The 27719-nt window shown below is 38.1% G+C and overlaps 1 long non-coding RNA gene and 1 pseudogene across 2 annotated transcripts; both read left to right on the forward strand.

Moving 5' to 3' along the window:
• LOC125206724 (uncharacterized) overlaps positions 1-27719 on the forward strand; it is an 87638-nt pseudogene that overhangs the window by 56106 nt on the left and 3813 nt on the right.
• Positions 17138-18961, forward strand: LOC125206065 (uncharacterized). 2 transcript variants are annotated; one of them, XR_016132834.1, is made up of 3 exons: positions 17138-18390; positions 18500-18607; positions 18702-18961. It is a non-coding gene; the product is annotated as an uncharacterized LOC125206065 (long non-coding RNA). The 2 variants fall into 2 exon arrangements; XR_016132833.1 differs by having other exon boundaries at positions 17140-18390; positions 18518-18607.

Raw genomic sequence — 27719 nt, forward strand, 5'->3', positions numbered from 1 at the left:
TGAAATCCTTCTTCAACTCTTTGCACAATTGAAGTACTCTAGCTTTTGATCTCTATGAATGTGTTCTTGTTGCGTGAAAAAAAACTCTTTTTGATGAAGCTTGAGGTCCTATTTATAGGGGAAGATTATTCCTCATCATAGAAGGAAAAGATCTTCAAAATTTGGTAAATCTTGGAGCAAATCTAGGGTTGGTCGGATTCGCCGCCTTTCTCCGGCGGCCGCCGCACCTTGGCCGGCGGTCGCCGCGTTGGAGTCCAGAGATTCTGACCCTTCGGTGGCGGACCGCCACCTGTCCTCCGGCGGTCGCCGGGCGAGACTCTTCTCCTAGCGTAAATTTCCGAGGCGGGCCGCCACATAGCTCTGCCCGCCGGGCGCCGGCGGTCGCCGTACATCTTCGCAGCGGTCGCTAGTCGCTGTCTGACTCCAGATTTCCAGACTATGCGTTTTTACTCCCCTTTTCGGCTCAAATATGCACATTTCTCACAAAACACGTCAAAATACCAAAATGTATAGAATATGCAAATAATGGACATGTAGAGTGATTTTTATAACAAAACGGACCAAATAATGGCCTTGAAACAGTGCAAAATCCGGGCGTATCACTTCGTAACCAAAGTTTCACCTTTTAATCACATAGGCACATATCACAAATTAGGTTCAATACTACTCTTACCCATGCATGTCTCAATACTTTTCCCTCTTCCCATCGATTTATCTTATCATTACTAATTAATCAAGATCATGTTTATCTCACAAGATTATTTAGCCATCAAACACACACCACACAAACACTACACACACACACGTCGCACACACACACACACATGCCACACACACATACACGAAACACACACACATACACATTCCCACATCCCCTTTTTATCCCTCTTTCACTCAACCAAGATGCATGAGGGTTCAAGAAGACCGATTAATCGGTTAGAAGAAGAAAAAGAAGGAGAAGAAGAAGAATAAGGAGAACTCATAATCAAAATACCTTTTTAGAGAAAAACAATCGGTAGAAACAAAGTAGAGACTTGGTTCTTCAAGAATCTTGGCGTTCAAACTCTAAATTCTTCTCAAAGGATGACAAAATATTGGTGTGTGGAAGAAGAAAATTTGAGAGAGTGAGGAATGGTGGGGGCCGAAAATTTGGGGTCTAGGGTTGGGGTCTTCTCTTATTTATAGTGCTCAACAAGATCTTTAGGTAATTAGAATAGAATATTTGGTAAGATCTTATTCTTCCACAATTAAATAAATAAATATTGTGAAGTAGGGAAGAAGAGTTAACAAAAATAGATCCTAGGGCAAATCTCCCTAGTTTTCGAAAATTAGGCCTCTCAAATTGCCAAGACTTTGTTTTGGTATATATTACGGAGTAGAATAAAATATCACGGAACAAAATAAAAATAAGGATTCTCCCAACTTTGAATGGAAATAGGCGTCCCCATGCCTATTTAAATAAGGCATGGATTTTTAATATTGCCTAGAATAAGGTAAGGCAAGATCTCTTGAAGTATGGAAAGATTTGGTAGAATAATTAAATTCTAGGTATGGAAGGAAATCAAGTAACGGATTAACTAAAACAAAATAATTCCTTCCTTCCCACAATAGGTGATTTTCGAAAATCACCAAGAAACAAAGGGGCTCAATTTTTCTCTCGTCAAAAGGAAATATTTGGGCCTTGGATTTAATTTGGATAAATATCCCAAGAATTAAATTAAATCCGGAAAAAAAATAGAATTTCTTCTTCAAAATTTCAAGGGGTCGAAAATCTCAAGAATTAGGGTGACAAGTATTTATGGAAATTTTCTCTAATATTCTCACTCACCCTTAGACAATTAATTTACCACATAATCTCATAATTTAATAAATCACATGCCACATCATAAAATCAATAAGTTTGACTTTTCAAACTTTCAACGCAAACCCTAGACTCAACTCGGCCATAGCATCACATGCAATAAATGCATTCACGACTCCACGTCATCAACAATTAATTCTAGGGCTCTAAAATTAGTGTTCTAAATTCCGAGATGTTACATCCTACCACACTTGAAAAAAAATTCGTCCCGAAATTTGGTACCTTTATGGAAAGAGTTCCGGGTATAGTTCTATCATCTTATCCTCAAGCTCCCACGTGGCTTCCTCAGGCCCGTGGTTTCTCCATTGAATTTTCACAAAGGCAGTGGTTTTATTTCTCAAGGTTTGGACCTTTCGATCTAAGATTAACTGGGGTTGCTCCTCGTAGCTCAGATCCGGGCTTACAGCAATATCCACGTAACGAATCACATGCTTCGGATCGAACACGTATTTTTGCAATTGCGACACATGAAAAACGTTGTGCACATTCCCAAGGTTGGGCGGCAGTGCTAAACGATAAGCTACGGGTCCTACTCCTTCTAGAATTTCGTACGGCCCGATAAAACGCGGTTTCAGTTTGCCTTTGACTACAAAACGCGTTATCCCTTTCGACGGGGATACTTTGAGGAAAACTTTATCACCAGCGTGGAACTGTAAGTCCGTCTGTCGAACGTCGGTGTACGACTTCTGTCTGTCCTGGGCTTCCTTCATTCGCGCGCGGATTTATCGAACGATTTCGACCGTCTCTTCGACTGCATCGAGTCCAAGCGCTCTTCGTTCGCCAACTTCATCCCAGTAGAGCGGAGATATACACTTTCTCCCATAAAGTGCTTCATATGGCGCCATGCCGATCGTTGCTTGAAAGCTGTTGTTGTCGGCGAACTCGATCAAAGGGAGTGCGGTCTCCCAACTTCCGCCTCGGTCGAGCACCACGGCTCTTAGCATATCCTCGAGAGTTTGTATCGTTCTTTCGGATTGTCCATCGGACTGGGGGTGAAAAGCGGTGCTAAAGTTTAAGCGTGTTCCAAGCTCGCGCTGTAAACAAATGCAAAATTTCGAGGTAAACTTCGTGTCACGATCAGACGTAATCGTTACCGGGACTCCATGTAATCGCACGATCTCTTGAACGTAGATCCGAGCTAGCCTATCCGATCCATGGGTTACGGGGATTGGTATGAAATGCGCACTCTTGGTAAGTCGATCTATGATCACCCAGATCGCGGTGTTCCCTTTGAGGGTCTTCGGCAATGCCGTCACGAAATCCATAGCGACGTGCTCCCATTTCCACTCGGATATCGCAAGCGGTTGTAGCTTCCCGTACGGTCGTTGGTGTAAGGCTTTCACCTGTTGGCAGGCTAAGCAGCGCTCCACGAAAGTTGCGACATCTCTCTTCATGCCGTTCCACCAAAAGGACTTCTTCAGATCCTGGTACATCTTTGTGCTCCCGGGGTTAGCAGTGTTTGGGGTTTCGTGGGCTTCGCTCATGATCTCGCTCCTAAGTCCCTCGTCGTTCGGCACGCACAGTCTCCCTTCAAAGGTGAGAGCTTTGTCGGAAGCCTCGCTAAAGTTTTCGGATTCACCGGTTCTCACTTCGACTCGAATCTCCTCTAATCTCACATCTAGTCGTTGTGCTGCAACGATCCTCATTCTTAGATCAGGTTCTACTACTAACGCGGCGATTCGACCTTCGACGGTATCGGGTGTTCTAACTACTTCTATCCGCAGCTTACTCAACTCTCGCACTAGGCTTTCCTCTGCTGTCAGAAAGACAGCGAGTTGCGAATGGTCTCTACGGCTTAGAGCGTCTGCTACTACGTTTGCCTTGCCAGGGTGGTAGTTGATGCCATAATCGTAATCCTTCACTAGCTCGAGCCATCTCCGTTGTCGCATGTTCAGGTCTTTCTGCTCGAAAAAGTACTTCAAACTCTTATGGTCCGTAAAGATTTCACACCTAACTCCGTAGAGATGGTGTCTCCAAATCTTTAGGGGGTGCACTACAGCGGCTAACTCTAAATCGTGGGTAGGGTAGTTCAACTCGTGCGGTTTCAACTGTCGCGACGCGTAAGCGATCACCTTGTTGTTCTGCATCAACACGCATCCTAATCCGACTTTCGAAGCGTCGGTGTAAACTACGTAATTCACTCCAAGCTCTGGAACAGCTAGCACTGGTGCGGTGGTCAATTTCTCCTTCAAGAGTTGAAAGCTCGCTTCACACTCCGGCGTCCAGTTCACCTTGATTCCTTTCTTGAGTTGTTGGGTCATTGGTCTCGCTATCTTAGAGAACCCTTCTATGAACCTTCGGTAGTATCCTGCCAAACCCAGGAAACTCCGAATCTCGTTCGGCGTCGATGGCGACTTCCACTGTTGCACCGCCTCGACCTTGGCGGGGTCCACTCGGATTCCCTCTGCTGACACGATGTGCCCTAAAAAGTTGACTTCCTTCAGCCAGAATTCACACTTGCTGAATTTGGCGTACAGCTTCTCCTTCCTCAACGTCTCCAGCGCGATTCGCAGGTGCTCCGCGTGCTCCTTCTCGTCCTTCGAGTAGACTAAGATATCGTCTATGAATACTAAGACGAAAGTATCTAGGTACGGGTGGAAAACTCGGTTCATCAAGTCCATAAACACGGCTGGGGCATTCGTCAGACCGAACGGCATCACAACGAACTCATAGTGACCATATCTGGTTCGGAATGCGGTTTTGGGGATATCCTCCTTTCGCACTTTCAGCTGGTGGTATCCGGACTTCAAATCCATCTTAGAAAACACTCCGGCTCCTCGGAGTTGGTCGAACAGGTCATCTATCCTCGGCAAAGGGTACTTGTTCTTAAGGGTCAATTTGTTCAACTCTCTATAGTCGATACACATTCTCATTGACCCATCTTTCTTCTTAACGAAGAGCACCGGTGCGCCCCATGGCGAAACACTGGGCCTAACGAAACCTAAGTCCATGAGCTCTTGTAGCTGAATCTTTAATTCCTCTAACTCCTTAGTCGCCATGCGGTATGGTGCCTTCCATACGGGTGCGGCTCCAGGTTCGAGATCGATTGTAAACTCTAACTGCCTATCTGGTGGCGGTCCAGGTAACTCCTCGGGAAAAACGTCCGAAAAATCTCGTACGACAGCAACGTCTTCAAGCCTCGCTTCCTCCTTCTCTTCTTCGTGGAGATAGACAAGGTAGGCCGGACGTCCTTTCTTTAACATGGCGGTGGCTTGTAACGCGGAGACTATAGCGATTCGTCGGTTCATCGAGATTCTGTGGTACATGGCGGGTTCCATATCCGGGACTTGTAGGGTTATTAGCCTCTCCTTACAGTGAATCGTTGTAAAGTTCGCGGTTAACCAATCCATTCCTAAGATTACGTCAACGTCCCTCATTGCTATAACTCGCAGATCGTAGGCAACTAGTTTAAGCTCTCCTAGCGTGATTTCTATGTTCGTGCAAAAACGGGAAATATCTACTATCCCTCCTACTGGTGAGGACACCATCATCCTATGTTCAGACTTCCTAGTAGGCAAGCTTAAGGTATGCACACACAACTCAGAGACGAAAGAATGAGATGCGCCCGTGTCAAACAAAACAACAATAGGGGTATTGAGGAACGATCACACAGTGCATTGTGAGGAAGGCAGTTGCGCAAGAAAAGACATAGGGCAGTTGCACAACAAGATGAAAGGTACTTGGAAGAAAATAGAACGGACAAGTAGGTTCACGCAATAAGGTAGAAAAGAGTAGAAGTGGCTCAGTGCAAGATAAAAAAATAAAAGGTGTGAATTTCCCATAGAAATCTCAAAATGTGGTCTCAAAGGGGTGGTCTCAGTACAACGAACGAAAAGGAGTACGCAAATGCGAAAATAAAATGGTAAGGTGAATAAAAGCTAAATCTCAAATCCCATACCAGACTGCCCGATCAAAATTTGCAAAAAATTCAGACAGCGGTTATTGATCAAACATGTCAAGGCCTAAAACAATCAGTCGCGTCAGATTTTAGAAATATAGACAAATGTCATAAAGTTGCACTAGTAATGGTTCAACGGGTTTGTTGAGGGCAACTCAAAGTGATTGGAAATTTTCAGAACCGTTAAGGAAGAAGAGAACATGATAGCCTTAACTTGGTGCTGAAGGAAGAAAATCATTGGGTGTGAAACAATATATGTAGTGAAACCGAGCTAAAAAGAATTTCACTTCTGCCAGAAAGAGCTTGCCACAAACATGGTTACAAAATAAATGGGTGAACCAAAGTTCCAAGAAGAATATTCCATCCTTTGAAGAAAAACAGGTCTGGAGATGTGATCATACTGAAGGTCATAACTACAAACAACTTTAGGAATGAAGTTCAATGACGGAAGCTCATAAAATCAAATATCGTTCTTATGAATTTGAAGAATACTACTCAAGCAAGAGGTCCAAAGTTACGAGGGCAAACACAAATTTCAAGCCAAGTGAGTCATGACTCGATATAGGAAAAGAAATAAGGAACATCACTCGCAAATTGTGAGTCAACCAAGGCGTTTAAATAGACAAGGGCTCACGGTTATTCAAAACGTCCCGACAAGAACTTAGGGTCCAAGGAAAGACCACACAATAGCGTTGCAAAGAAAAACAGTTGGGCAAGAGAGAACATAATATGGTTGCACCATAAGGTGGAAAACTCTTGGGAGAAAATAGAATGAGCAAGTATATTCACGCAATAAGGATGGAACATAGTGAAAACGGCTTCATTGCCAGATAATAAAATGAAAGGTACGAATTCCCCATTAAATTTCCGAAAAGAAATGATCTCCAAAGGTCTTGGTACAACGAATGAAAAAGAGCGATACAATCGCGGAAGAAAAATAACAACATAAATAGAAATTCTAGAATTCAAAAACATGGGGAAAGGGGAAAAACGAAATTTCTACGGGCACTAGACATCTCCGACCTCGTCCTCTTCGGGTTCTCCCGACTCTCCGACATTCTCCTCGTTCGAACTCTCTCCTCTCTCGAACGATCTCATCTCCTCGTCCTTCTTCTCGTCGCTTAGGGCGAAGGAATCGAAGTAAGCATCTCTTCGGCCTCTCTTATGATCCTTCGAGGGGGCGAAACGCGCATCCTAAGGGTCCTTCTACGGGGAACGCGAGCAACGTGCGGCTCCTCATCATCGCGATACTTCATCTGACGTGCTGCTCCTGGCGAGTACCTTTGTGTTGGCGGATGGAGTGGAGGTCCGTCAACGGCGGCAGACATGGCCGGAAGTAAGACTCCTATTAGGCCGACGAAGTCTCCTCGAGGCGTGTATTTGGGCGGGCTAAACCAAGTGTAGGATACTGAGGCTTGAGCGGTCCACTCGCTCCAAGGGGAAGGTTGTATATGGATAAGTCGCATGATTCCCTCGTGATGGGTAGTTCCGTACGCATAAGCGTCCAGCCAAAGACCGTAGAAATCGGTGACGAAGTTCAAGAGGAACTGGTTTCCGTCCCATTCCAGCTCCCTATAGCGTTCTACCGGAAAGTTCCTATTCTTGGCGTAGCGGTGACGCATAAGAGCGTGATAGGATTGAACCATCTACAAAAAGGGGAAAAGGAACAAGTCAGCACCGTCACAAAAGGTGGAAAAGAATGGAAAGTGTGTGTATCTTAAATAGTGCTGCGAAAGGTGTATAAAAGTCAAAAGGTGATGGTTCAAAACGCCGCGTCCAAGGTTCTCGTCCTTAAGATAACTATTCGTGCGTTCTCCATTCGCGTTTCGTCAAATCCCCATATACACTAACGGCCTTATACTAGTCATTCCACGTTTCTATTGTTGGTACAAGCGCTGTGATCGTATAGCTAAAGCATGCTAGGTTCAAAAGTCCAAGTCTAAGCATCGCAACATTTCAACATAATCTCATGTAATCGCATTCGCATTTCAAAATTCTCACAAGTTCTCATACAACATTCAACAATTCAACAATTCAAGAAGCATCGCTTCACATTCATAATATCTCCAAGCTCCTAGGGATCATCATTTAAGAAGCATCGCTTCACAAGCACAACAATATTCTCGACACTTATGGCATGCTTCTCACAAAAATGACACTTTCAACCAAAATTTCCAAGAGCATAAAGTTTCAATCATAGAAATATTTGTACCTCCTTCTTCGTGGTTGAACGAGACGAGTCACGGTGTTGAGCCTTCCGTATTCGGTTTATTAACAAAAGATTACAAAGACAACTTAGATTTTCGAAAAGACTCTTGGGTTCAGAGCGGAAAGAAACTGACGCTCTGATACGAACTGTAACAGCCCGCCCTCCTAGGGTACAATAAATGCGGCGGCTGCTACCCAAACAGACTCCAAAGAAGTAAACATAAGAGTATTGACCAAAAGAATCGAAAGAATTATCAGAGTATTTAAAACCATAACTTCCTAGAAGTTTAAAGAAAAGAGAGGTATCATAAATGACGATCAAAATATCTTAAGAGTACAACGAAATATCCAAGGCGAAATCACAAGGAAAAGGCTAAGGCCTCAAACCGAAGGCAAGATGCAAAGGTTTCAAAACAAATTCCAAAGTGTATCAAAATTCAGCGGAAGACGACCAAGAGAAAGAATAGCTATGTATGAAGAGACAACTATACTTGAAGTTCATAACCACCATTCTTAATTAATTAACAAGCTCAACACCCACCACCACTCGTCATCGTTCAACCTGCACATAAGGAAAACACATGCAGGGCTGAGTATTTTGAAATACTCAGTGAGCTCATTGCCAAAACGTTTTATAAGTTATGCCACCCTTACCAAGTGAACTCGAGTTTTTAGCAGTTATAAAAGAAATATCACGAGTATCACAAAATATATATTTTCATAGACTGGCCAGTCAAAATAATCCCCCATTTTCTCATCAGAATAACAATCACAATATTCCATGGTGCGACGAAAGTGTGGCCACACTTTTCGCCCACGAGACCGGCCGACTAGCAAGGACGGCTCCCGATCCCATCGTGTACACAGCCTGGTAGGGCTTGCGGCCCATACTCAGACCCGAATTCGTATAAGCATATCCAACATCACATTAAAACAAACATAGGCATGGCATAACAGTTAAACCACCCTTATAACACCAAACAACATTTTGATAAAATAAAAGAGAGTTTTTAGAGTAAAGCCCACCTCGACTGCTTAGTTTTCAAGTAGTTTCGCTTTTCCGTTATCCGGCTTCGTGATGCACTTTTTATTTGCACTATAAATACCTGCAAGTATACAGAGTAGGTATAGTATAGCAAAAGGTTAGTACCGGGTATCGAACACGGGGAAGATGTACACAAAGTATCTATCTTCTACTAGAACTCAATTACTATTTGGAGAAGCAAGAATTATTGGAAACTTTTTGAAAACAGTAAATATTAAAAACAGTAAACAACTAAAAACAAGCAAATCACGGAGAGAAAAGTATAGAGATAAGGGGAATTCCATGGATGTGCGTTCACTTTTATGGTTATACAAATTCCAAACTACAATACCCTAGCACAGTTAATACTTTGAAAGGACGAGTCACCTAGCTTATGCTCATGCGATACAAACATTGATTACTAACATTAGGGTTGTCAATCCTAACACGTAACTCCAAAAAGCTCCTAAGACCCTTGAAAAGTCCTCACTCTCAATTAACAGTGCCGTTTTAAAGGAAGCTAACTGTAGTGTCTACTAAGTGGATCTAACTCGCTAGAACTCTGTCACAGTTATGAAGCAAGTTGTATTGAATCATACATAATTGTGTCACTCAATTATGAAGCATCAAGATTAACTTAGGGAAGAAACAAAGTAAAAACAAAACGGATATTAAATAGAAAACGGAATTGTATAACCAAAGTTGCTACTAACACATCCCTAGAATCCTATGAGTTTAGTTACACATGACTGAATAAACTAAAAACATAGATTGAAGGGAAAGCAATTTGAACATAAAACTAAAGCAAATAAAACCCGTAGGTTGAATCCTTGTCGTTCTTGATGTTCTTGAAATCCTTCTTCAACTCCTTGCACAATTGAAGTACTCTAGCTTTTGATCTCTATGAATGTGTTCTTGTTGCGTGAAAAAAAACTCTTTTTGATGAAGCTTGAGGTCCTATTTATAGGGGAAGATTATTCCTCATCATAGAAGGAAAAGATCTTCAAAATTTGGTAAATCTTGGAGCAAATCTAGGGTTGGTCGGATTCGCCGCCTTTCTCCGGCGGCCGCCGCACCTTGGCCGGCGGTCGCCGCGTTGGAGTCCAGAGATTTTGACCCTTCGGTGGCGGACCGCCACCTGTCCTCCGGCAGTCGCCGGGCGAGACTCTTCTCCTAGCGTAAATTTCCGAGGCGGGCCGCCACATAGCTCTGCCCGCCGGGCGCCGGCGGTCGCCGTACATCTTCGCAGCGGTCGCTGGTCGCTGTCTGACTCCAGATTTCCAGACTATGCGTTTTTACTCCCCTTTTCGGCTCAAATATGCACATTTCTCACAAAACACGTCAAAATACCAAAATGTATAGAATATGCAAATAATGGACATGTAGAGTGATTTTTATAACAAAACGGACCAAATAATGGCCTTGAAACAGTGCAAAATCCGGGCGTATCACTTCGTAACCAAAGTTTCACCTTTTAATCACATAGGCACATATCACAAATTAGGTTCAATACTACTCTTACCCATGCATGTCTCAATACTTTTCCCTCTTCCCATCGATTTATCTTATCATTACTAATTAATCAAGATCATGTTTATCTCACAAGATTATTTAGCCATCAAACACACACCACACAAACACTACACACACACACGTCGCACACACACACACACATGCCACACACACATACACGACACACACACACATACACATTCCCACATCCCCTTTTTATCCCTCTTTCACTCAACCAAGATGCATGAGGGTTCAAGAAGACCGATTAATCGGTTAGAAGAAGAAAAAGAAGGAGAAGAAGAAGAATAAGGAGAACTCATAATCAAAATACCTTTTTAGAGAAAAACAATCGGTAGAAACAAAGTAGAGACTTGGTTCTTCAAGAATCTTGGCGTTCAAACTCTAAATTCTTTTCAAAGGATGAAAAAATATTGGTGTGTGGAAGAAGAAAATTGGAGAGAGTGAGGAATGGTGGGGGCCGAAAATTTGGGGTCTAGGGTTGGGGTCTTCTCTTATTTATAGTGCTCAACAAGATCTTTAGGTAATTAGAATAGAATATTTGGTAAGATCTTATTCTTCCACAATTAAATAAATAAATATTGTGAAGTAGGGAAGAAGAGTTAACAAAAATAGATCCTAGGGCAAATCTCCCTAGTTTTCGAAAATTAGGCCTCTCAAATTGCCAAGACTTTGTTTTGGTATATATTACGGAGTAGAATAAAATATCACGGAACAAAATAAAAATAAGGATTCTCCCAACTTTGAATGGAAATAGGCGTCCCCATGCCTATTTAAATAAGGCATGGATTTTTAATATTGCCTAGAATAAGGTAAGGCAAGATCTCTTGAAGTATGGAAAAATTTGGTAGAATAATTAAATTCTAGATATGGAAGGAAATCAAGTAAGGGATTAACTAAAACAAAATAATTCCTTCCTTCCCACAATAGGTGATTTTCGAAAATCACCAAGAAACAAAGGGCCTCGATTTTTCTCTCGTTAAAAGGAAATATTTGGGTCTTGGATTTAATTTGGATAAATATCCCAAGAATTAAATTAAATCCGGAAAAAAAATAGAATTTCTTCTTCAAAATTTCAAGGGGTCGAAAATCTCAAGAATTAGGGTGACAAGTATTTATGGAAATTTTCTCTAATATTCTCACTCATCCTTAGACAATTAATTTACCACATAATCTCATAATTTAATAAATCACATGCCACATCATAAAATCAATAAGTTTGATTTTTCAAACTTTCAACGCAAACCCTAGACTCAACTCGGCCATAGCATCACATGCAATAAATGCATTCACGACTCCACGTCATCAACAATTAATTTTAGGGCTCTAAAATTAGGGTTCTAAATTCCGAGATGTTACGACATCCCTCCCCATCTCGAAATATTCCGTATAATATTCATTGCAACGATAATCATAAACAATCAAATAATCATTTTTAGAATGCAAAACAACACAACCCCTCTCACATAAAGCCATGGGTGTGACACAATCAAATGGTCCAAAACTCACCAAAATACCCCATTCCAACCTATTCTCTTCAACTCTCATCCAACATAAATCGAACCACATTACTCTTTCCCCTTAGCATCCGGAACAAACACAAGAAAAGAGTCATCTCCCTCTTCAAAAATCTCCATATCGAATTTACGACGCCTCAAAATCCCCGAATCCGCCATCTCCAAGACACGAAAACCCTCGTTCCTGAAGTCAAATGACAAGATCACCGCCTTTCCCTCCTTGTCAAGCGCCAGCCAATGCGAGGACGAGCCGTTGTTCTTGCCGGACGACTTTATCGGATCAAGAATACTAATTCCCTCACCACCGCAGGCCAGCGCCCTCCACGAGCTCATCGCGTTGGCGTATACCGACGCATGCAAGTGATGAACGTTATCAGGGCTATTTTCATAGGAGCACGACAAAAACTGCACCACCACGTAGTCCTGTGCAGCCCTGTTGAACCAAATCCCGACGTCGCGACACAGCGTCTGATGCTGCTCCGGTGCAGGCCACCAAGTTGGAATAGCATCAACCTGACCGAAAGGATTTGGCAAGATAGTGATGAGACCTAAACTAGGGTTGCAAACGGCAGCGGGCACGGCGGAGTCCCTTTCGTAGATGCAGACGAGGCCGTTGGCGGGCCCCGTGATGTAAGGGCGACGCGCGCCTTCTGCGCCCGGCCTTTCCGGGGCGAGCTTCATGTGGTTGTCTAACAGTTCCTGGGAAGCTGGAGCGAAGTTGTTGTACACAATGCCGTATTTATAGGAAAACATCGACAGTTTGGAAACCCCTTCTTCTTGGAAATTGAACAGCACATGTAGCCCTTTTTCGTCGTCGTTGGCGGCGGCGGCGGCGGCGGCATGGTGGTGGATGTGTGATTTTCTGAAGGGTTGGGAATCGATCAGATCGCGCCATGATTTGCAGACACTTCGCAGTCGCAAGAGGGATGCGAAGGGCGAGCACAGGAGGATATCTATTACGACGTCGTTGTTGAGATGGAATCGATTCTTGTGAGTTTTTTTCATCGTTGATTTTTTATGAAATTGGGTTAATACTTACACCATAAGGGATGGGAGCAATTGAGATGGGAAAGGGCGGCGATGGTTAATTAGGTTTCATTAATTGAATATGTATCGATTTTCTTATAATTATTTTTGAAGGGTTAACAGTGGAATAATTTACTAAGATCTTTCCTTAAATTTTGAAATTTTATCGCAATTTTTAGTAGCAATTCTATTCTATTTTTTTATAACCTACAAATTGTATTTCAATCTTTGCATTGACAGTGTAATACTCATTCCGACCCCAAAGAATATGCATTTTGGGTTCAGCATGAGTTTTAATGTAAGATTAGTGAAGTAAAAGAGAGGTAGAGAGAAAAAGTAATTAAAGTATTGTTAGTGTAGAATAGGTCACACCTCATTAGAAAGAAAAGACTTTCCAAAATTAGAAAGTGTATATTCTTGTGGAATGGAGGGAATATGGAGTAGTTGATTAGCAATGAAGTTAATATAATATACTCCCTCCCTCCACAAAAAATAGTCCAATTTAGTCATTTTGATATGTTCATAAAAAACAGTTTCATTGCTAAAAATAAAAGTTTTTCTTTCATATTCCCTCCATCCCATAAAAATATGGGCAATGGGTATGGCACGTGAATTATAAAAAAATTGGTAAAGTAAGAGAGAGGAAGAGAGAAGAAGAGAATGATAGTTAACGTAGTGTTAGTGGATAGTGGGACCTACATTATTAAATTAATATAACTATCCAAAAATGGAATGCATGTATTTTTATGAGGCGGAAGAAATATTTCTAGTAAATGTATATATACAATACTGTTGTGATAATATAATCGGGTTATGCAAATACTAAAATCGATAATATGAAGAATTATACAAACAAAATAAAATATCGCTTAGAAAATAACATTTAACCTTATTTCTTAATTAGCCCATAATTGGGCCTCAATGTATAAAAGTGGCCTATTTTGAGATCCAATAGTTTGAAATACTTGAAACTTGAAAGCATATTTAAGTTGGTCACAAAAAATATTCCCAAAATTTATTAATCATACACCATTAGTCATTTATTTTAAAGTACTTCTCTCGTAACACTATATGTAAGTCACATTTATTTTTAGGGTGTCCTAATATAACCGAGTTTCTTTTTTTTTTTTTTTAAATAATATATTTACTCTTTGTATCCTTTATTCTTTTTCCACCTAGCTTACCAAAGTACTGTCATTTTCTTAAATATTGTGCATAGAGTGTTTCACTTATAGTACTGACGGAGAGAATAATTTTTTTTATCATTTTGGAACCAACGTCAAGAAAGAAAAAGAGTTAATTGGTCGAAAAAGTTTGTGTTAGTTCAAAATATACGTCTATTTATGTACTATATAACATATATTTCCTTAAGTTTAATTTTCTAATTAATAATTTAATAGGATCAATAATTATATATTACGAAACGGAATCAGAAGTGCAGTTATATTATCGACGTAATCAGGTGTGTGAATATTTGATGTGATGTGTTACATTAGAGTGAATATTTGATGTGATGTGTTACATTAGAATCACAATTTTAATTTTACCTATTTTATATGATTGATTGTGATGTGTTACATTAGAGTGAATATTTGAATTATATGATGTGAACCTGAAATGGTTATGTGTTATTTGATATTGATGGTGTAATATGATTTGGGTATGTGATTTGTGCAATGGATATGTTTATCTATAGTATTGGAGATAATTGATGGAATATATGAATATGTAATTGGTGCAATGGACATGTTTGATGTATGGTATTGGAATTATTCGAGTCATGGGTTTAAAGAGGATATGTGACGGTCTTGCTCTGAATCTAATATACGATGACAATGGACTTACGGGTCATATACAATAGCAATAGACTTATGGGTCAAAGCAAAAGAGCAAAGAGGGACCTTCGTGGAAAGATCAATACAAAGAGCAAAGAGGAGCATTCGTGGAAAGGTCAATACAAAGAGGGGCATTCGTGGAAATGTCAAATAAATATAAGGGACGTACGGGTCGTATACAATGGAAATACCGGGTAGATACCAAGCTTGATTAGTCACATAATATTGAAAAGGATCATAAAGGAATATGCATAAGAATATGAAATTATTTATGATATTTATTGTTTCTAGTTATACATATAATAGTTAAAGAATATGCTTGATATTTCTGTGAAGTGAAATTAAAGATGAAATTTATATACACTGAGTTGTGGCTTATATAAACCACTAATATTTTTCAGGCAAATATATCGTTGAAGTTTTGGTTGATATGAGTTTTAGAAACTCCACATGTTTTCAGGGTTGGCGGCTGACGCATTATAGCAACCTTGTCACGACCGCACTTTCTAAGGATAGAAAGCTCGGTTGATCGCGACTAGGGGAGGATGAAAGAAGCGGGGAAGAAAGGGGGAAAACGGTGGCACAACTGAACTTGAACTGAAATAACTTGGAAAAATATGTATCAAAGTGCATAATACAGAGAATGTGAACTCGACTTTTAATCTGCAGCGGAAGAGTCAAGAGCAGATGACATCGTGTATGGAGACACGACGCATCCAAGTGCTATTCTATCGAAGGATCTTCATTTGTCTGTGCTCAACACCGCCCGCCGTCATCACTGCTCAACCTGCACATTTTTAAAACATATGCAGGGCTGAGTACTTGGTGTACTCAGTGGACACGTGCCGAAATATATTTTACTGAAAAGAAAACTGGTTTTGTCAAGCCACTACTAAGTGAGCTCGGGGTTTTATCTTAAAAGGCCCGAGGACACTAAAAGCATTTCTATATAAAAACTGTGACTGTAGTCTATTTTTCCTGGAACAAATACCATATCTGAAACTGAGTGAACCGGGTATGTATGGGCTGACCCCACTTACAAACCCGCATTCACTAATTCCTGGTGAACCGAAATTCACGAACTCTTGGTCTAGTAGGGACGTCGCCCTTGCTAGACAAACAGATAGGCAAAGTTCAAAACAAAACTTGGCAAGACAAAACATACTGATAACTAAAATAACTGAAAGAATTCGTACTGGGAACGTAAATAACTGTACTGTATTCAAACTGCAAAACATACTGGGAACATAAATAACCGAAAGCACATTCGTATAAGGCTCACGTAATATCATATCACAATAGCACTTTTCATAAAAACTGTACTTTAAACATAATACTTCTCATAAAAACTGTAACATACTTTAAACTGAAAGCTCACTAAAAATATATTTCTCGTAAAAACTGTAACATTAACAAAAAGCCCACGTAAAATACTTCTTGTAAAGAACTGTACTGTAAATAGAAAGCCCACAATTATATGTAGGATAGGAAAGCCCACAAAACATATATCACTATAGAAAGCTCATAAAATACTTTTCGTAAAATCTGTATAGTAAGTAGAAAGCCCACAATATCACAATAGAAGCTCGTAAAATACTTTGCGCAAAAACTGTAACTTTTACTAGAAAGCCCACCTCATTAGCTTAATTTCCTTAACTTGAATTTCTCGCTCTGATCTTAACTTGCGGAGATAGTCCTTTGTGAAAAACATAACATAACAACATACTAATTAGACTCGAGACAAAATCTCATACTTAGGAATGCATGCCCTAATTAATTTCTTTTATTCTTTGCTTACTACTTGGAAAATTCTAGAACTTGCATATTAATTAAATTGAGAAATTTAATTAATAGAACTTCTTTATTAGGTTTAATTATTTCTGTGACCTGAGAACGTCGTCTCCCTCTTTCTTTCTATTTCCTTAACAGCAGACCCTTCAACATTTTTTGTCTTCGAAACTTGCAAACAATTGCGCATTTAACCGTGCTCCCAAATAAATTCCATAAATTTCAGCCCAATCATAAATAATTTAATCTGACCCAAAATTCCAATCAAATTAAAAGGAGCAGCCCACTTACAATTTTGTTTGGGTCCATTTTAATTTCCCTCACCATTCTTGCCCCAATCCTCAACTAAATTAAATCCTCCCTGGCCCAAATCTCAATTAAACAACTAGCCCAATTAAATCAACAATATGAGCAACCCACTTATACTCACTTCATCGGTCATCCTCCCCCAAAATCACTGAAATCCCTAACTCCTCTCTCCTTTCTCCGGAATTGCGTCTGCCTCTTCGAATCGCCGGCGCTCCATCGCCGGAGTCGCAGTGCCTCCTCGCCGTCTCCTTTCCCCCACAAATTCATCCCCTAAATCAAAACAAAAATCCCTAAACATCCCATCCCTCTTCTCTTCCCTTTCTCTCCGCCGTCGACTGCTCTTCTCCGGCGAACTCCCTTTCCAATCTGAAATTCCTAGACCGGAGAGCCGAAAGGCATCGCCTCCCTCCTTCTTGCCGCGACGCATCGCTCCAGGCTGCTCGTCCTCGTGTAGCGCTCGGGGTAGCTGCTGTCCGAGAGCTTGGAAGCTGCTCGTCGCTGTCTCCCGTCGCCATCGCCGACGTCTCCAACTGCAGCCGGCGCTGCTCGGTCCGCTTCTCAGACCAGCGCTACTGCCGCCTCTCCCATCCTCCTCTTCTCCGTCGAATTCGCGTCGTCCTGACGGATTTCCGGAGCTCCTTTGCTCGCGGTCGGCCACAGCCTCCGTCGCCGCCGGTTCGTCGCCGGACAGCCCTTCGGTTGTCTGCCTAAAGCTAAGCTTTCTAACTCTCATTATCTAGTTCATTATGTTGAGTTCATTTCTGGCAATAGCTTGTGGTAAAGAAGTTCTTGACTATGGGGTGCTAAAGCTTTGATCCTCCTTAGGCAGTAGCTTATGATATTTCTTGTACTAAATTGTGTGATGTGGAAATTCTAAAGCTCTAAGTTCTTGAGCATGAGGTTCTAATATGATGCAGAGGGGAGTATTTTGATTACCTTGCTTGTGGATTCCTCTTGTTTGTTGAGATACTTCTAGGCTCACTGCCACTCCCTTCACTCTCCTTGCTCCTTCGAAATTCTTGGTGTTTAAAGGTGGTGAGAAGGATTTGTGTAACTCTGGAAACGATTAGAGCTGTGCACCTATATATATATATATATACTAAAATCTGGAGTTGGTTGGGATTTGGTCAAGGGGTGTGTGCAGAGAGTAAATCTGCTTTATTGGCTTCTTGCTAAGTTTGTTGGGAGCAGATTTTGTGCAGGTGGGGATCAACTATTTTGAGCTAGGAGTTGACTCCCCTTTTCAAGCCTTCTTTAGGCATATCAAGCTCATTTTGGTAAGTACTGCATAACATTAAGTGGCTGTCCCTAACCGATTTTGTTTGATGTGTAGGATACACTGGAGCTCTCGGTGCAAGAGGGGCTGAGGTTCAAGCTGAAAAAGCTTTTGGCAGGTAAGAGATTTGTCCTATAATCCTATTTGTTTCATTGTAGCTAGTTTCTCCTTTTCATTTATTGCTTTGAGCTAAGACGGAGTCTTGCACTCCATGGCTTCAAATGGAGATTGTTTCCTTGTTGCAGCTCCTGCAACCTATTGGGATTTGGTCAAGATTTTGATTAGGGACAGCTAGGTCTTGCTTGGCTCTTTGTTAACTACTTTTGACATTTTGTGTAGGTGTACTCATCTTTAATAACTCCTCACTTGCTTTTCCTTAACTGAATGCTGCAGGTCTTGGTATTAAATGACTTTGTATTCTCTTTGCAGATGTTGTAGGGAAAAAGTTGAGCTGGCTGAATTGGGCCCAAAGGCTGGATTCAACATGGGCCGAGGTTGAAGAAGGGTGGGCAGAAAAGGATATTTTAGCTTGCTAAGAAGAGGCCCAAAATCTATGTGCACATTTTTGTATGATTGTTCTAGGTTCTTAATCCATTATTTATTTTGGGCTTAAGTTCTCTTGTACTAAACGAAATTTGAAAATACTCTTGATCAATCTTAAATGTCCAATTCTCCTTTGATCGTCTTAACGATCATCTTAAAAAAAAAATTTGTCTAGCCATTCGGCGTCCCTTTTAGAAGAGCTTAAAAGATGTCCAAAAGTTGGGGTGTTACATTCTACCCACCTTAATAAAAATTTCGTCCTGAAATTTGGTTACGTCCTTTAAATCGTTTTATATTTCTCCTTGATTCTCCAAAGAATTGAAGATGGCTAGCTGCTTCTCCACGTGACGCTTTGAATACTAGACCACAAATCTTCTCTCTGGTTCCCGAACTGTACTCCGATCAGTGTGGGCTGATCTCACCAGAATACTAGGACTTAAATAAAGAAGACAGAAGAAATCCTTTTGGGAATACGAATGAATTTCGAAATCTCCTTCAGCTGGGGGGGGGACGAAAATTTTGAATTTTTCAGTATAAAAATTGTGTTGTTTCTGTCTCCTTTATTCACCTATTTATATTAAGTTCCTTTTGAGCCAAGACAGAGATCTATGGAAGGTTTTGGATATGGGCTCATCCAATTTACTTTTTACTAATTAAATTGAACCCACAATTTAATATAAGTTATAATTGGAATATTACGAGCAGCCACTACAGAAGTAATATTGAACTCTCCCCATCCAAATCCGAAATTACACGTAATCCGGGTTTCCGTTTAACTTTCATTTCCCGCGCTTAAGATAAAAATGTCCATTAATTAATTAATGTCTGCTATGGACTTAATTAATTAACTTCTTATTAATTCCAAGAATGGACTTAGCATGAAACGCTTATTTATTATTCATAGAGTAATCAAACTCCAACTAGCTAGGTTCCGAATAATAAAACCTTATTTCGCGCTCCTCTTGGGGACATTAACAAACGAGACTCAGCTCACGCACGATTCAATATAATAGCAATCCTAGCACCGCTAGATATTGATCACCACTACCCAATATATCAGGATCATTGGGTTACGAAAAACCCGCACCATTTGATAAGTTAAAGTAATGCATAATCAATACCGTATGCTCAATGCTAACCTACATTGATTAAGAAACAAATATTTATCAAGACCTCGCCTTTCAGTAGATAGCATAAGGACAAGTCTTGCTGTTAGATCCGTTCAGTGCTATACCACACTAATGTCATCTTATTTCAGTAAGGCTTAAAAATATGCGGACTGACATTGCAACCTTTCTCGATGGATAGTCAAATTCCAACTAGGTTGTGAAATTCATCTTTTTCTTTGTTTAGAACTGACCGTGTTACCTTAAAGTGGACGACGCCCACAACCGGTCTACTAAAACAAAGACTTAGACTTTGTTAAGTTAACTTATACATTTAAACATGCATTAACATCCATTAAATGTAAAACATAACAACATTATGACAAAAATAATATGTTTTATTCATTGGAAAATAAAATAAAAGTTTTACAGTATTCAATCACTCGAAACGTGATTTTTAGTATACAAACTCTAACATTTAATTAGTTTACTATTGTTTTAAAAATAATACTCTCTCCGTCCCTCTATAGCTGAGTCGTATTTCTTTTTGGGTTGTCCCACTGTAGCTGAGTCATTTCTTTTTTTGACAAAAAGTACTTTACTCTCTCTTCATCTCTCTACCTTTTTCCTTTCTACTTTATTCACCTTATACTTAACTCTTAACTCATTTAAAACAAATTTTCTTAAATCTCGTACCGAAAAGAAATGTCTCTACTACAGAGAGACGGAGGGAGTAGTACTATACAACTCTTTCCACTAGCAATACCTTTTAAAATCGTTATCATTAATTAAACTACTTTAAAATTTTAAACCGTTTCGACACATATTACGCTAATAACTCCGTCACATAAAAATATGAATAATGGGTATGGCACGAGAACTATAATAAAATTGGTAAAGTAAGAGAGAGAAGAAGAATGGTATGGTAAAGTAAGAGGGAGGAGGTGAATTGTACTGTTAAAGTAGTGTTAGTGGATAATGGGACATATATTATTAAATTGATATAACTATCCAAAAATAGAATGCACATATTTTTGTGGACCGACGAAAATGGAAAGTGCACATATTTTTATGGGATGGAAAAAGTATATTTTTATTAAAACATGTACTATCACCCATTATTAGGCCTATTTTTAAGAGTATTACAAAATATAATATGGATAAAAATATTGTAGTACATGCAAGTAACTATATTATCCTGTAACAGAACTATCATTATTGCTACATTAATTGACATTTACTTTAAAATAATCAAATTTATGTTTTATTTACAAAAAATAGATGTAAAGATTAAAAAAAAATAGTCACTCAAACAATTTTACTCTTAATTTTCACGAACTCGTAATTTAGAGCTAGTCTAAATGACTATTTTGATATTTCAATTAAATGTATTTTTTTCATGTTTTATCTAATAAGAAGTATAAGTCAAATTTAGTTTTACTATTTCCAAATATTTCCATATTTGTTTTATTAAAATGTTACTTACTCAATACTTAGATGCATTAGATAACTCAAGAACATTAAATAGGGTAGTTAAAAAAATAGTAACTAACCAAATAACTAAATGAAGATAATTTTCAGATATTAACCAGGTCAATTTTTAATCGATTTAGTTCATGACATAGATGTCATTTTTAAATCATTTTAGTTCGTATGAGTTCATACTTTTCATATGAATTAAAACAATCTTAAAATGAATTAATCCGTATCTAAAAATGATCTCTATATTTTTAATTGAGTGAACTACATAAATGGTACCTGATCTTTCACTTTCGCACATAAATAGTACCTGATCTTTATTTTATAGTCCCTCCGTCTGCCATTAGGAGTCCTATTTATGGACGGCGCGAGTTTTAAGAAATGTTAAGAAAAGTGGTTGAAAAAAGTTAGTGGAATAATGGTCCCACTTATATATATTAGTTTTAAATGAAATTTGAGTGGAATGAGTTAGTGGAAGGTGGGACCCTATTGCCATTTATGGTAAAAGTGAACCGGGACTCTTATTCGCGGACGGACTAAAATGGAAAAACGGGACTTCTATTCGCGGACGGAGGAGTATCGTTTTTGGTACCCTATGACAAAAATAACTCTAGGTACCAAACATGTAATATTTATATTATGCCGGATATTTTAGGAAATTTCAATTAAATAGGTACCAAACATGTTCCTCTTATTTCTTTTTTTTCTTCTTTAGTTTTTTCTTCTTTCTTTTTTCTTCATTTTCTTCTTTCTTTTTAGTATTTTATCTTCCTTTCTTATTTCTTTTTTCTCCTTAATTTATGTTTCCTCTTTTTTTCTTTTCTCTTCTTTTTCTTCTTTATTTTTAGTGTTTTATACATACATCTAATTGCACCATAATATAAATCAAGAATAAAACACCTAATTAAAATAATTATATAAAGTAATTAAATCAATTGAAAATTTTTTATTAAATTATTTTATACTCATTCTAGGGTTGAAACACCTAACTAAAAATATTCAACTTTTTATTTCATATGAATATAATTCACAATTTTAAATTTTTATCAACACTATATTGATTAGTTATTAATTTAATATAAAATAATAAAACAAATAATTATAATTATAATTATTATTATATGATTCATAATTTAAGTAATCATACTATAATTATTTATTAATTTATAATAGTAATATTATTATTATAATAATTAAATATAATTATGATTATAATTATAATTAAGTATATTTGAATGATATTAAAAAATAAATTAATTATTAATTTATAACATCAAAATAATAATATTAATATTGATTAATAATAATAGTATAAAGAGTGAGGAGAATGAGAGAAGATATTATAATATCACTATTGGTACTAATTTTGTGTATGCCTAAATTATCCTCTATGACAAAAAAGAAAAAAAGTATTTGTTTAGAGGACATTTTTGGGTGAAAGTACTATGATTAACGGGTTATGCAAAGCCGGTGGTACTCTTGAGGCGCTTGAATTGCTTCATCGATTGGAATGTTTATGCTTACACCATAGTTATTGATGCTTTGTGCAAAGACAGTAAGGTGGACGAAGCTCTTCGACTTTTCTCCTCCTCGGGTGATAAGGGGATTTCACCGGATGTTGTGACATATAATACTGTAATTGAGGGGTTATGCAATCATAGAAGAGATAATGAGGCTCGTTGAGGAAGATGATATCGAATAAGGTCTTCCCCGATGTGGTCATTTGTACTATTTTTATAGATGCTCTATGCCGAGAGGGAAGGATGGAAGAGGCTGAGCATATGTTGGTAACTAGTATGAAGCAAATTGATGTCCAACCTAACATTTCAACATACACTGCATTGATGAATGGATATTGTTTGCTAGGAAAAATGGCAAAAGCTAGAAACATTTTCCAACTACAGTGAAATCGGGCATCAAGCATAATGTTAGAAGCTACACTAGTTTGATGAACGGGTACTGCAAACTGGGACAAGTTAATGAAGTTTATCGCCTATTTACCTTGCTTCGCAGGAAAGGGTTAGAGTGCAATGTGGATTCTTATAACATAATGCTAGAGGCCTTATTTTGTGAAGGCCGGTGTGAAGAGGGCTTGAAGTTGCTGGAAGAGATGGAAGCTCTACAAGTGTATCCAACTGTATTGACTTACGCTATCTTGTTATGTGGCTTGTGCAGTGCTCATTGTATAGAACGTGCGATGGTAAATTCAGACGGGCAAAGGATGTGTTTGACGAGCTTCCTTCCAAAAATTTGCATGTTGTAACATGTACAATTCTTGTTGGTGCAATTTGTGAAGAAGGGAGGATAGAAGAGGCTAAGGATTTGATGATGCAAATGGTGAACAATGGTTGTTTGCCCAATGGTTGTTTGCCCAAATCGAACAAGATGGACGATGCGATTCTTGTATTGAAAGAGATGATTGCTAGAGGAGGATGCACACTTGGCGCCACCACTATTTCGATGTTGAGTGAACCTCTGCGAAGGGAAGGTAATGAAAGTGTTCTATTTGATATGGTTATGAAACTTTTGCCAAAGAAGGTGCAGGCTAATCTAGTATAGATATAGAAGAAGCTAGAGAGAGATATGCATAAATTGGTATAAATCCATAGTGGTCGATTCTAAAACCGATTGGTGATACGAGGAGTGATTCATTAGACTTATATAGGGATTTTAGTTCTCTTTGATGTGGATATTGGTATAGTTATTCTTGAATCTCCAAGTTAAACCTTGAAGGGATTGGACTTGTTTTTCTAGATAGGTTGGACTTGTTTTTCTATATTGGTTGGACCAAACATCTATGAAATTGGCCTTAGTTTAAAGTTCAGATATATTGTTGGTTCAGTCATTTTTTTTCAGTTTTAGTGGATATACTGTTGGTTCAATTAAAGTTGGGTGACTATCGGCGACACTCTGCTATACCATGATAGATATACATAGGTTTCTATTCTAAAACCAACTGGTTGTAAGAGGAATAACCAATTAAACTTAAATAGGGATTTCAATTTTCTCTTATATTGGAATATTATTATAGATATTATAGATATACTATATAGGATTGTGATCAATTGAGATTATTTAGGCTAATTGAGAAATGAGATGCAATATCAGCCACTCATTTTTATTAAATGAGTGGTCTAGATTTTGCCACACAGTAAATATTTTTAGATTAATTTAATATGAAAGGGTATAATGGTCATTTCGTGTTTTAATTTAGGGTTCTTCAGCTTTTAATTGCGATTTTGGTGAGAATTCGATTTCGTGAGATCTCTGATTCAATTGATTGCAACGATTTCTGATTCAATTGACTCAAAAATTAGAATGCAGACGATTTCAATTATTTGAACGATATCTGATTCGACGATTCCTCAGAATATCAATTTTCGAAAAGCAGAAGACAAATCGAAGGATTTTGGTGTTGAATATGGAGTTTTTAGGTCGATTTTATCGACTTTGATTCTGTTTTTATGTTTTATTTGTTGATGCCCAGTCAAATTTCTTCCTAATCAATTTTTATTTTTTTTTGCTTTTTCATCTTTAGCTTCGATTTCACTTCATAATCAACACCTAAGTGTTATATGATGGATTCTTCATCTTATTCCGAGTCGACGTCGACGATGGTGGAGGTAATTTGGTTTGATTTTCATTAACATGATTTTTTTGTGTTGTGTTGGTGAATTATACTTTATTGACATAAATGCAAATATGTTGACATGATGTATGTTACCTGTCAAATTTTGTGTTATGTTGGTGAATTATACTCTGTAGCTATACTCTTTGTTGATATTTTGTTTCATTAACATGATTTTTTTGTGTTATGTTGGTGAATTATACTATGTTGACATAAATGCACTATTGATATTTAAATTGATGTTTTGTTGACATAAATGCAAATCTGTTGGCATGATGTATGTTATCTGTTAAATATTATATGTAGCTATACTCTTTGTTGACATTTTGTTGATATACAAAATAGTTTTATGCAAAATGCACCCTCCCCTGTCTGAACAGCCCCTGCTGTGGTGTTTGTTGGTGGAGGAAGGGGTTATGGATAGTGTTGAGAGTCCATGATAGGATGCATGATGTATGTTACCTGTTAAATATTCTATGTAGCTATACCCTTTGTTGACATTTTGTTGATATACAAAATAGTTGTATGCAAAATGCAACCTCCCCTATCTGAACAGCCTCTGCTCTGGTGTTTGTTGGTGGATGAAGGTGTTATGGATAGGGTTGAGAGTCCATGATATGATGTCTGAGATGTTGGTGCTGGTGTGGGTCAATTAAGTTATGTTAGTTGACATTATCTGTTTCAATTTGTTTACATATTTTCCCATTATGTTGTAGAATTTGTTATTCTAATTTATGATTGCTTGCTTATGCAATTTGCATAATTTGAGAGATGAATCTGATTGGATTGCAGTTACCATGATAATCCATTTGCAACTTCTAAGGCTCTGCATATAGCTAATAAGATCAACTCTTTATCAACATTCCATGTATTGGAAGCCTTTTTTCCACCATCAGGTACATTGTGAATCTCCTACATCAGTTCTTGATCTTATAATTCATGAATTCTTGTGTGTGGTTCTTTTTTTTCAAGCACGGTTGTGTAGTATAAAGCTCGAATTACTTAGTTGAAGATTGCAATGCTGCATAACATGCTAACTGCACTTGAGATTGATTGATTGATTGGAAATTAAAACAGGAACTATTTTATGGGATGGTGACATTTAACAAGTATAAAACAGTTGTGAGGGAGCGTATAGTGGACTTCGCAGCAAAGGCCCTTGGATCGTTGTCGTATTGTTCTGCAGTCAAATCCGACTTCAACGACATGAATTATATGTATAACATTGTTGTTGACATAAATAATATAGGTCGTTGACATGAAAATATTCGTTGTTGACATTAATTATTTGTAAAATGTTATTATTGACATAATAGTTGACATAAATAACGGTTGTTGTTGACATCGTGGTTGCCATAAATAACGTTTGTTGTTGATATCGTAGTTGACATAAATAATGTTCGTTGTTGACATCGTAGTTGACATAATGTCTCTGTAGTTGACATCGCGAAAATGACAATTATACCCCCTAGTTGACATAATGTTTGAGTAGTTGACATTGCGCGAAAATTGTGAATGAGTGGCTGAAAATGCATCTCAATTCTCAATTAAACTAAAAAATCTCAACCTAACAAGACTCGTTGATATTTGATTTTGCTCTCTATTGACATCTAATGTATGATTTTTTTTTTAATTTTAAGATTTGTTTTCTGAGTTGTACACACTTTATACAAGATGTTGACATTTGGTTATAAGTTGTTGACATTTCAATACAAGTTGGAGTCAGACTTGCCTTCGTGCTACTCGCTGATGAGGGCATCCAGGCTGCCCCAATCCTGCCTGGAGGGGTAATTACAATTACAATTCATATTTTTAAGGTTAATTACAATTAAAAATCATATCAACTATATATACTAGCCACGTCAACAATTAATATAATTATGTCAACTATGGTGCATATCGTGTCAACGTTACATACAAGTCATGTCAACTACGGTACATATCGTGTCAACTACACGTACAAACCATGTCAACTATGTTACACACTATGTCAACTACACGTACAAGCCATGTCAACTATACATAGAAACCATGTCAACAACAATTATAAGTCATGTCATCTACACGTACAAGCCATGTCAACAACAATCAGAGTTGTTTTTTAGTTGTTAACATATACTAAAAGTTATTGACATTTTCTTATTAGTTGTTGATATTTGATTTTGCTCTCTAATGACATCTATCTTATAATTTTCTTTATTAATTATAATATTTGTTTTCTGAGTTGTTGACACTTTATACAAGCTGTTGACATTTGGTTATAAATTGTTGACATTTGGTTATAGGTTGTTGACATTTCAATACAATTTGTTGAACTGATTAAAATTTGATATAACTGCTAAGTTCAAAATTCAGAATCCACAATAATAGTTTTAAAACCCATCCAACTATATAATTTAATATTACTTACACATAGAGATGTAGTCATATAATTTAAGATTACTTATACATATAATTTAATTATGCTCAATTATAATTCATGTTTTTAAGGTTAGTTACAATTAAAAATCATGTCAACTATATATACTAGTCATATCAACAACTAATATAATTATGTCAACTATGGTGCATATCGTGTCAACGGCACATATAAGTCATGTCAACTATGGTATATATCGTGTCAACTACACGTACAAGCCATGTCAACTATGTTACATACTATGTCAACTACACATAGAACCATGTTAACAA

The sequence above is a fragment of the Salvia hispanica genome, chromosome 6, assembly GCF_029641045.1.
Source record: "Salvia hispanica isolate PSC_SH4W2 chromosome 6, Shi_PSC_v1, whole genome shotgun sequence".
Lineage (NCBI taxonomy): Eukaryota > Viridiplantae > Streptophyta > Magnoliopsida > Lamiales > Lamiaceae > Salvia > Salvia hispanica.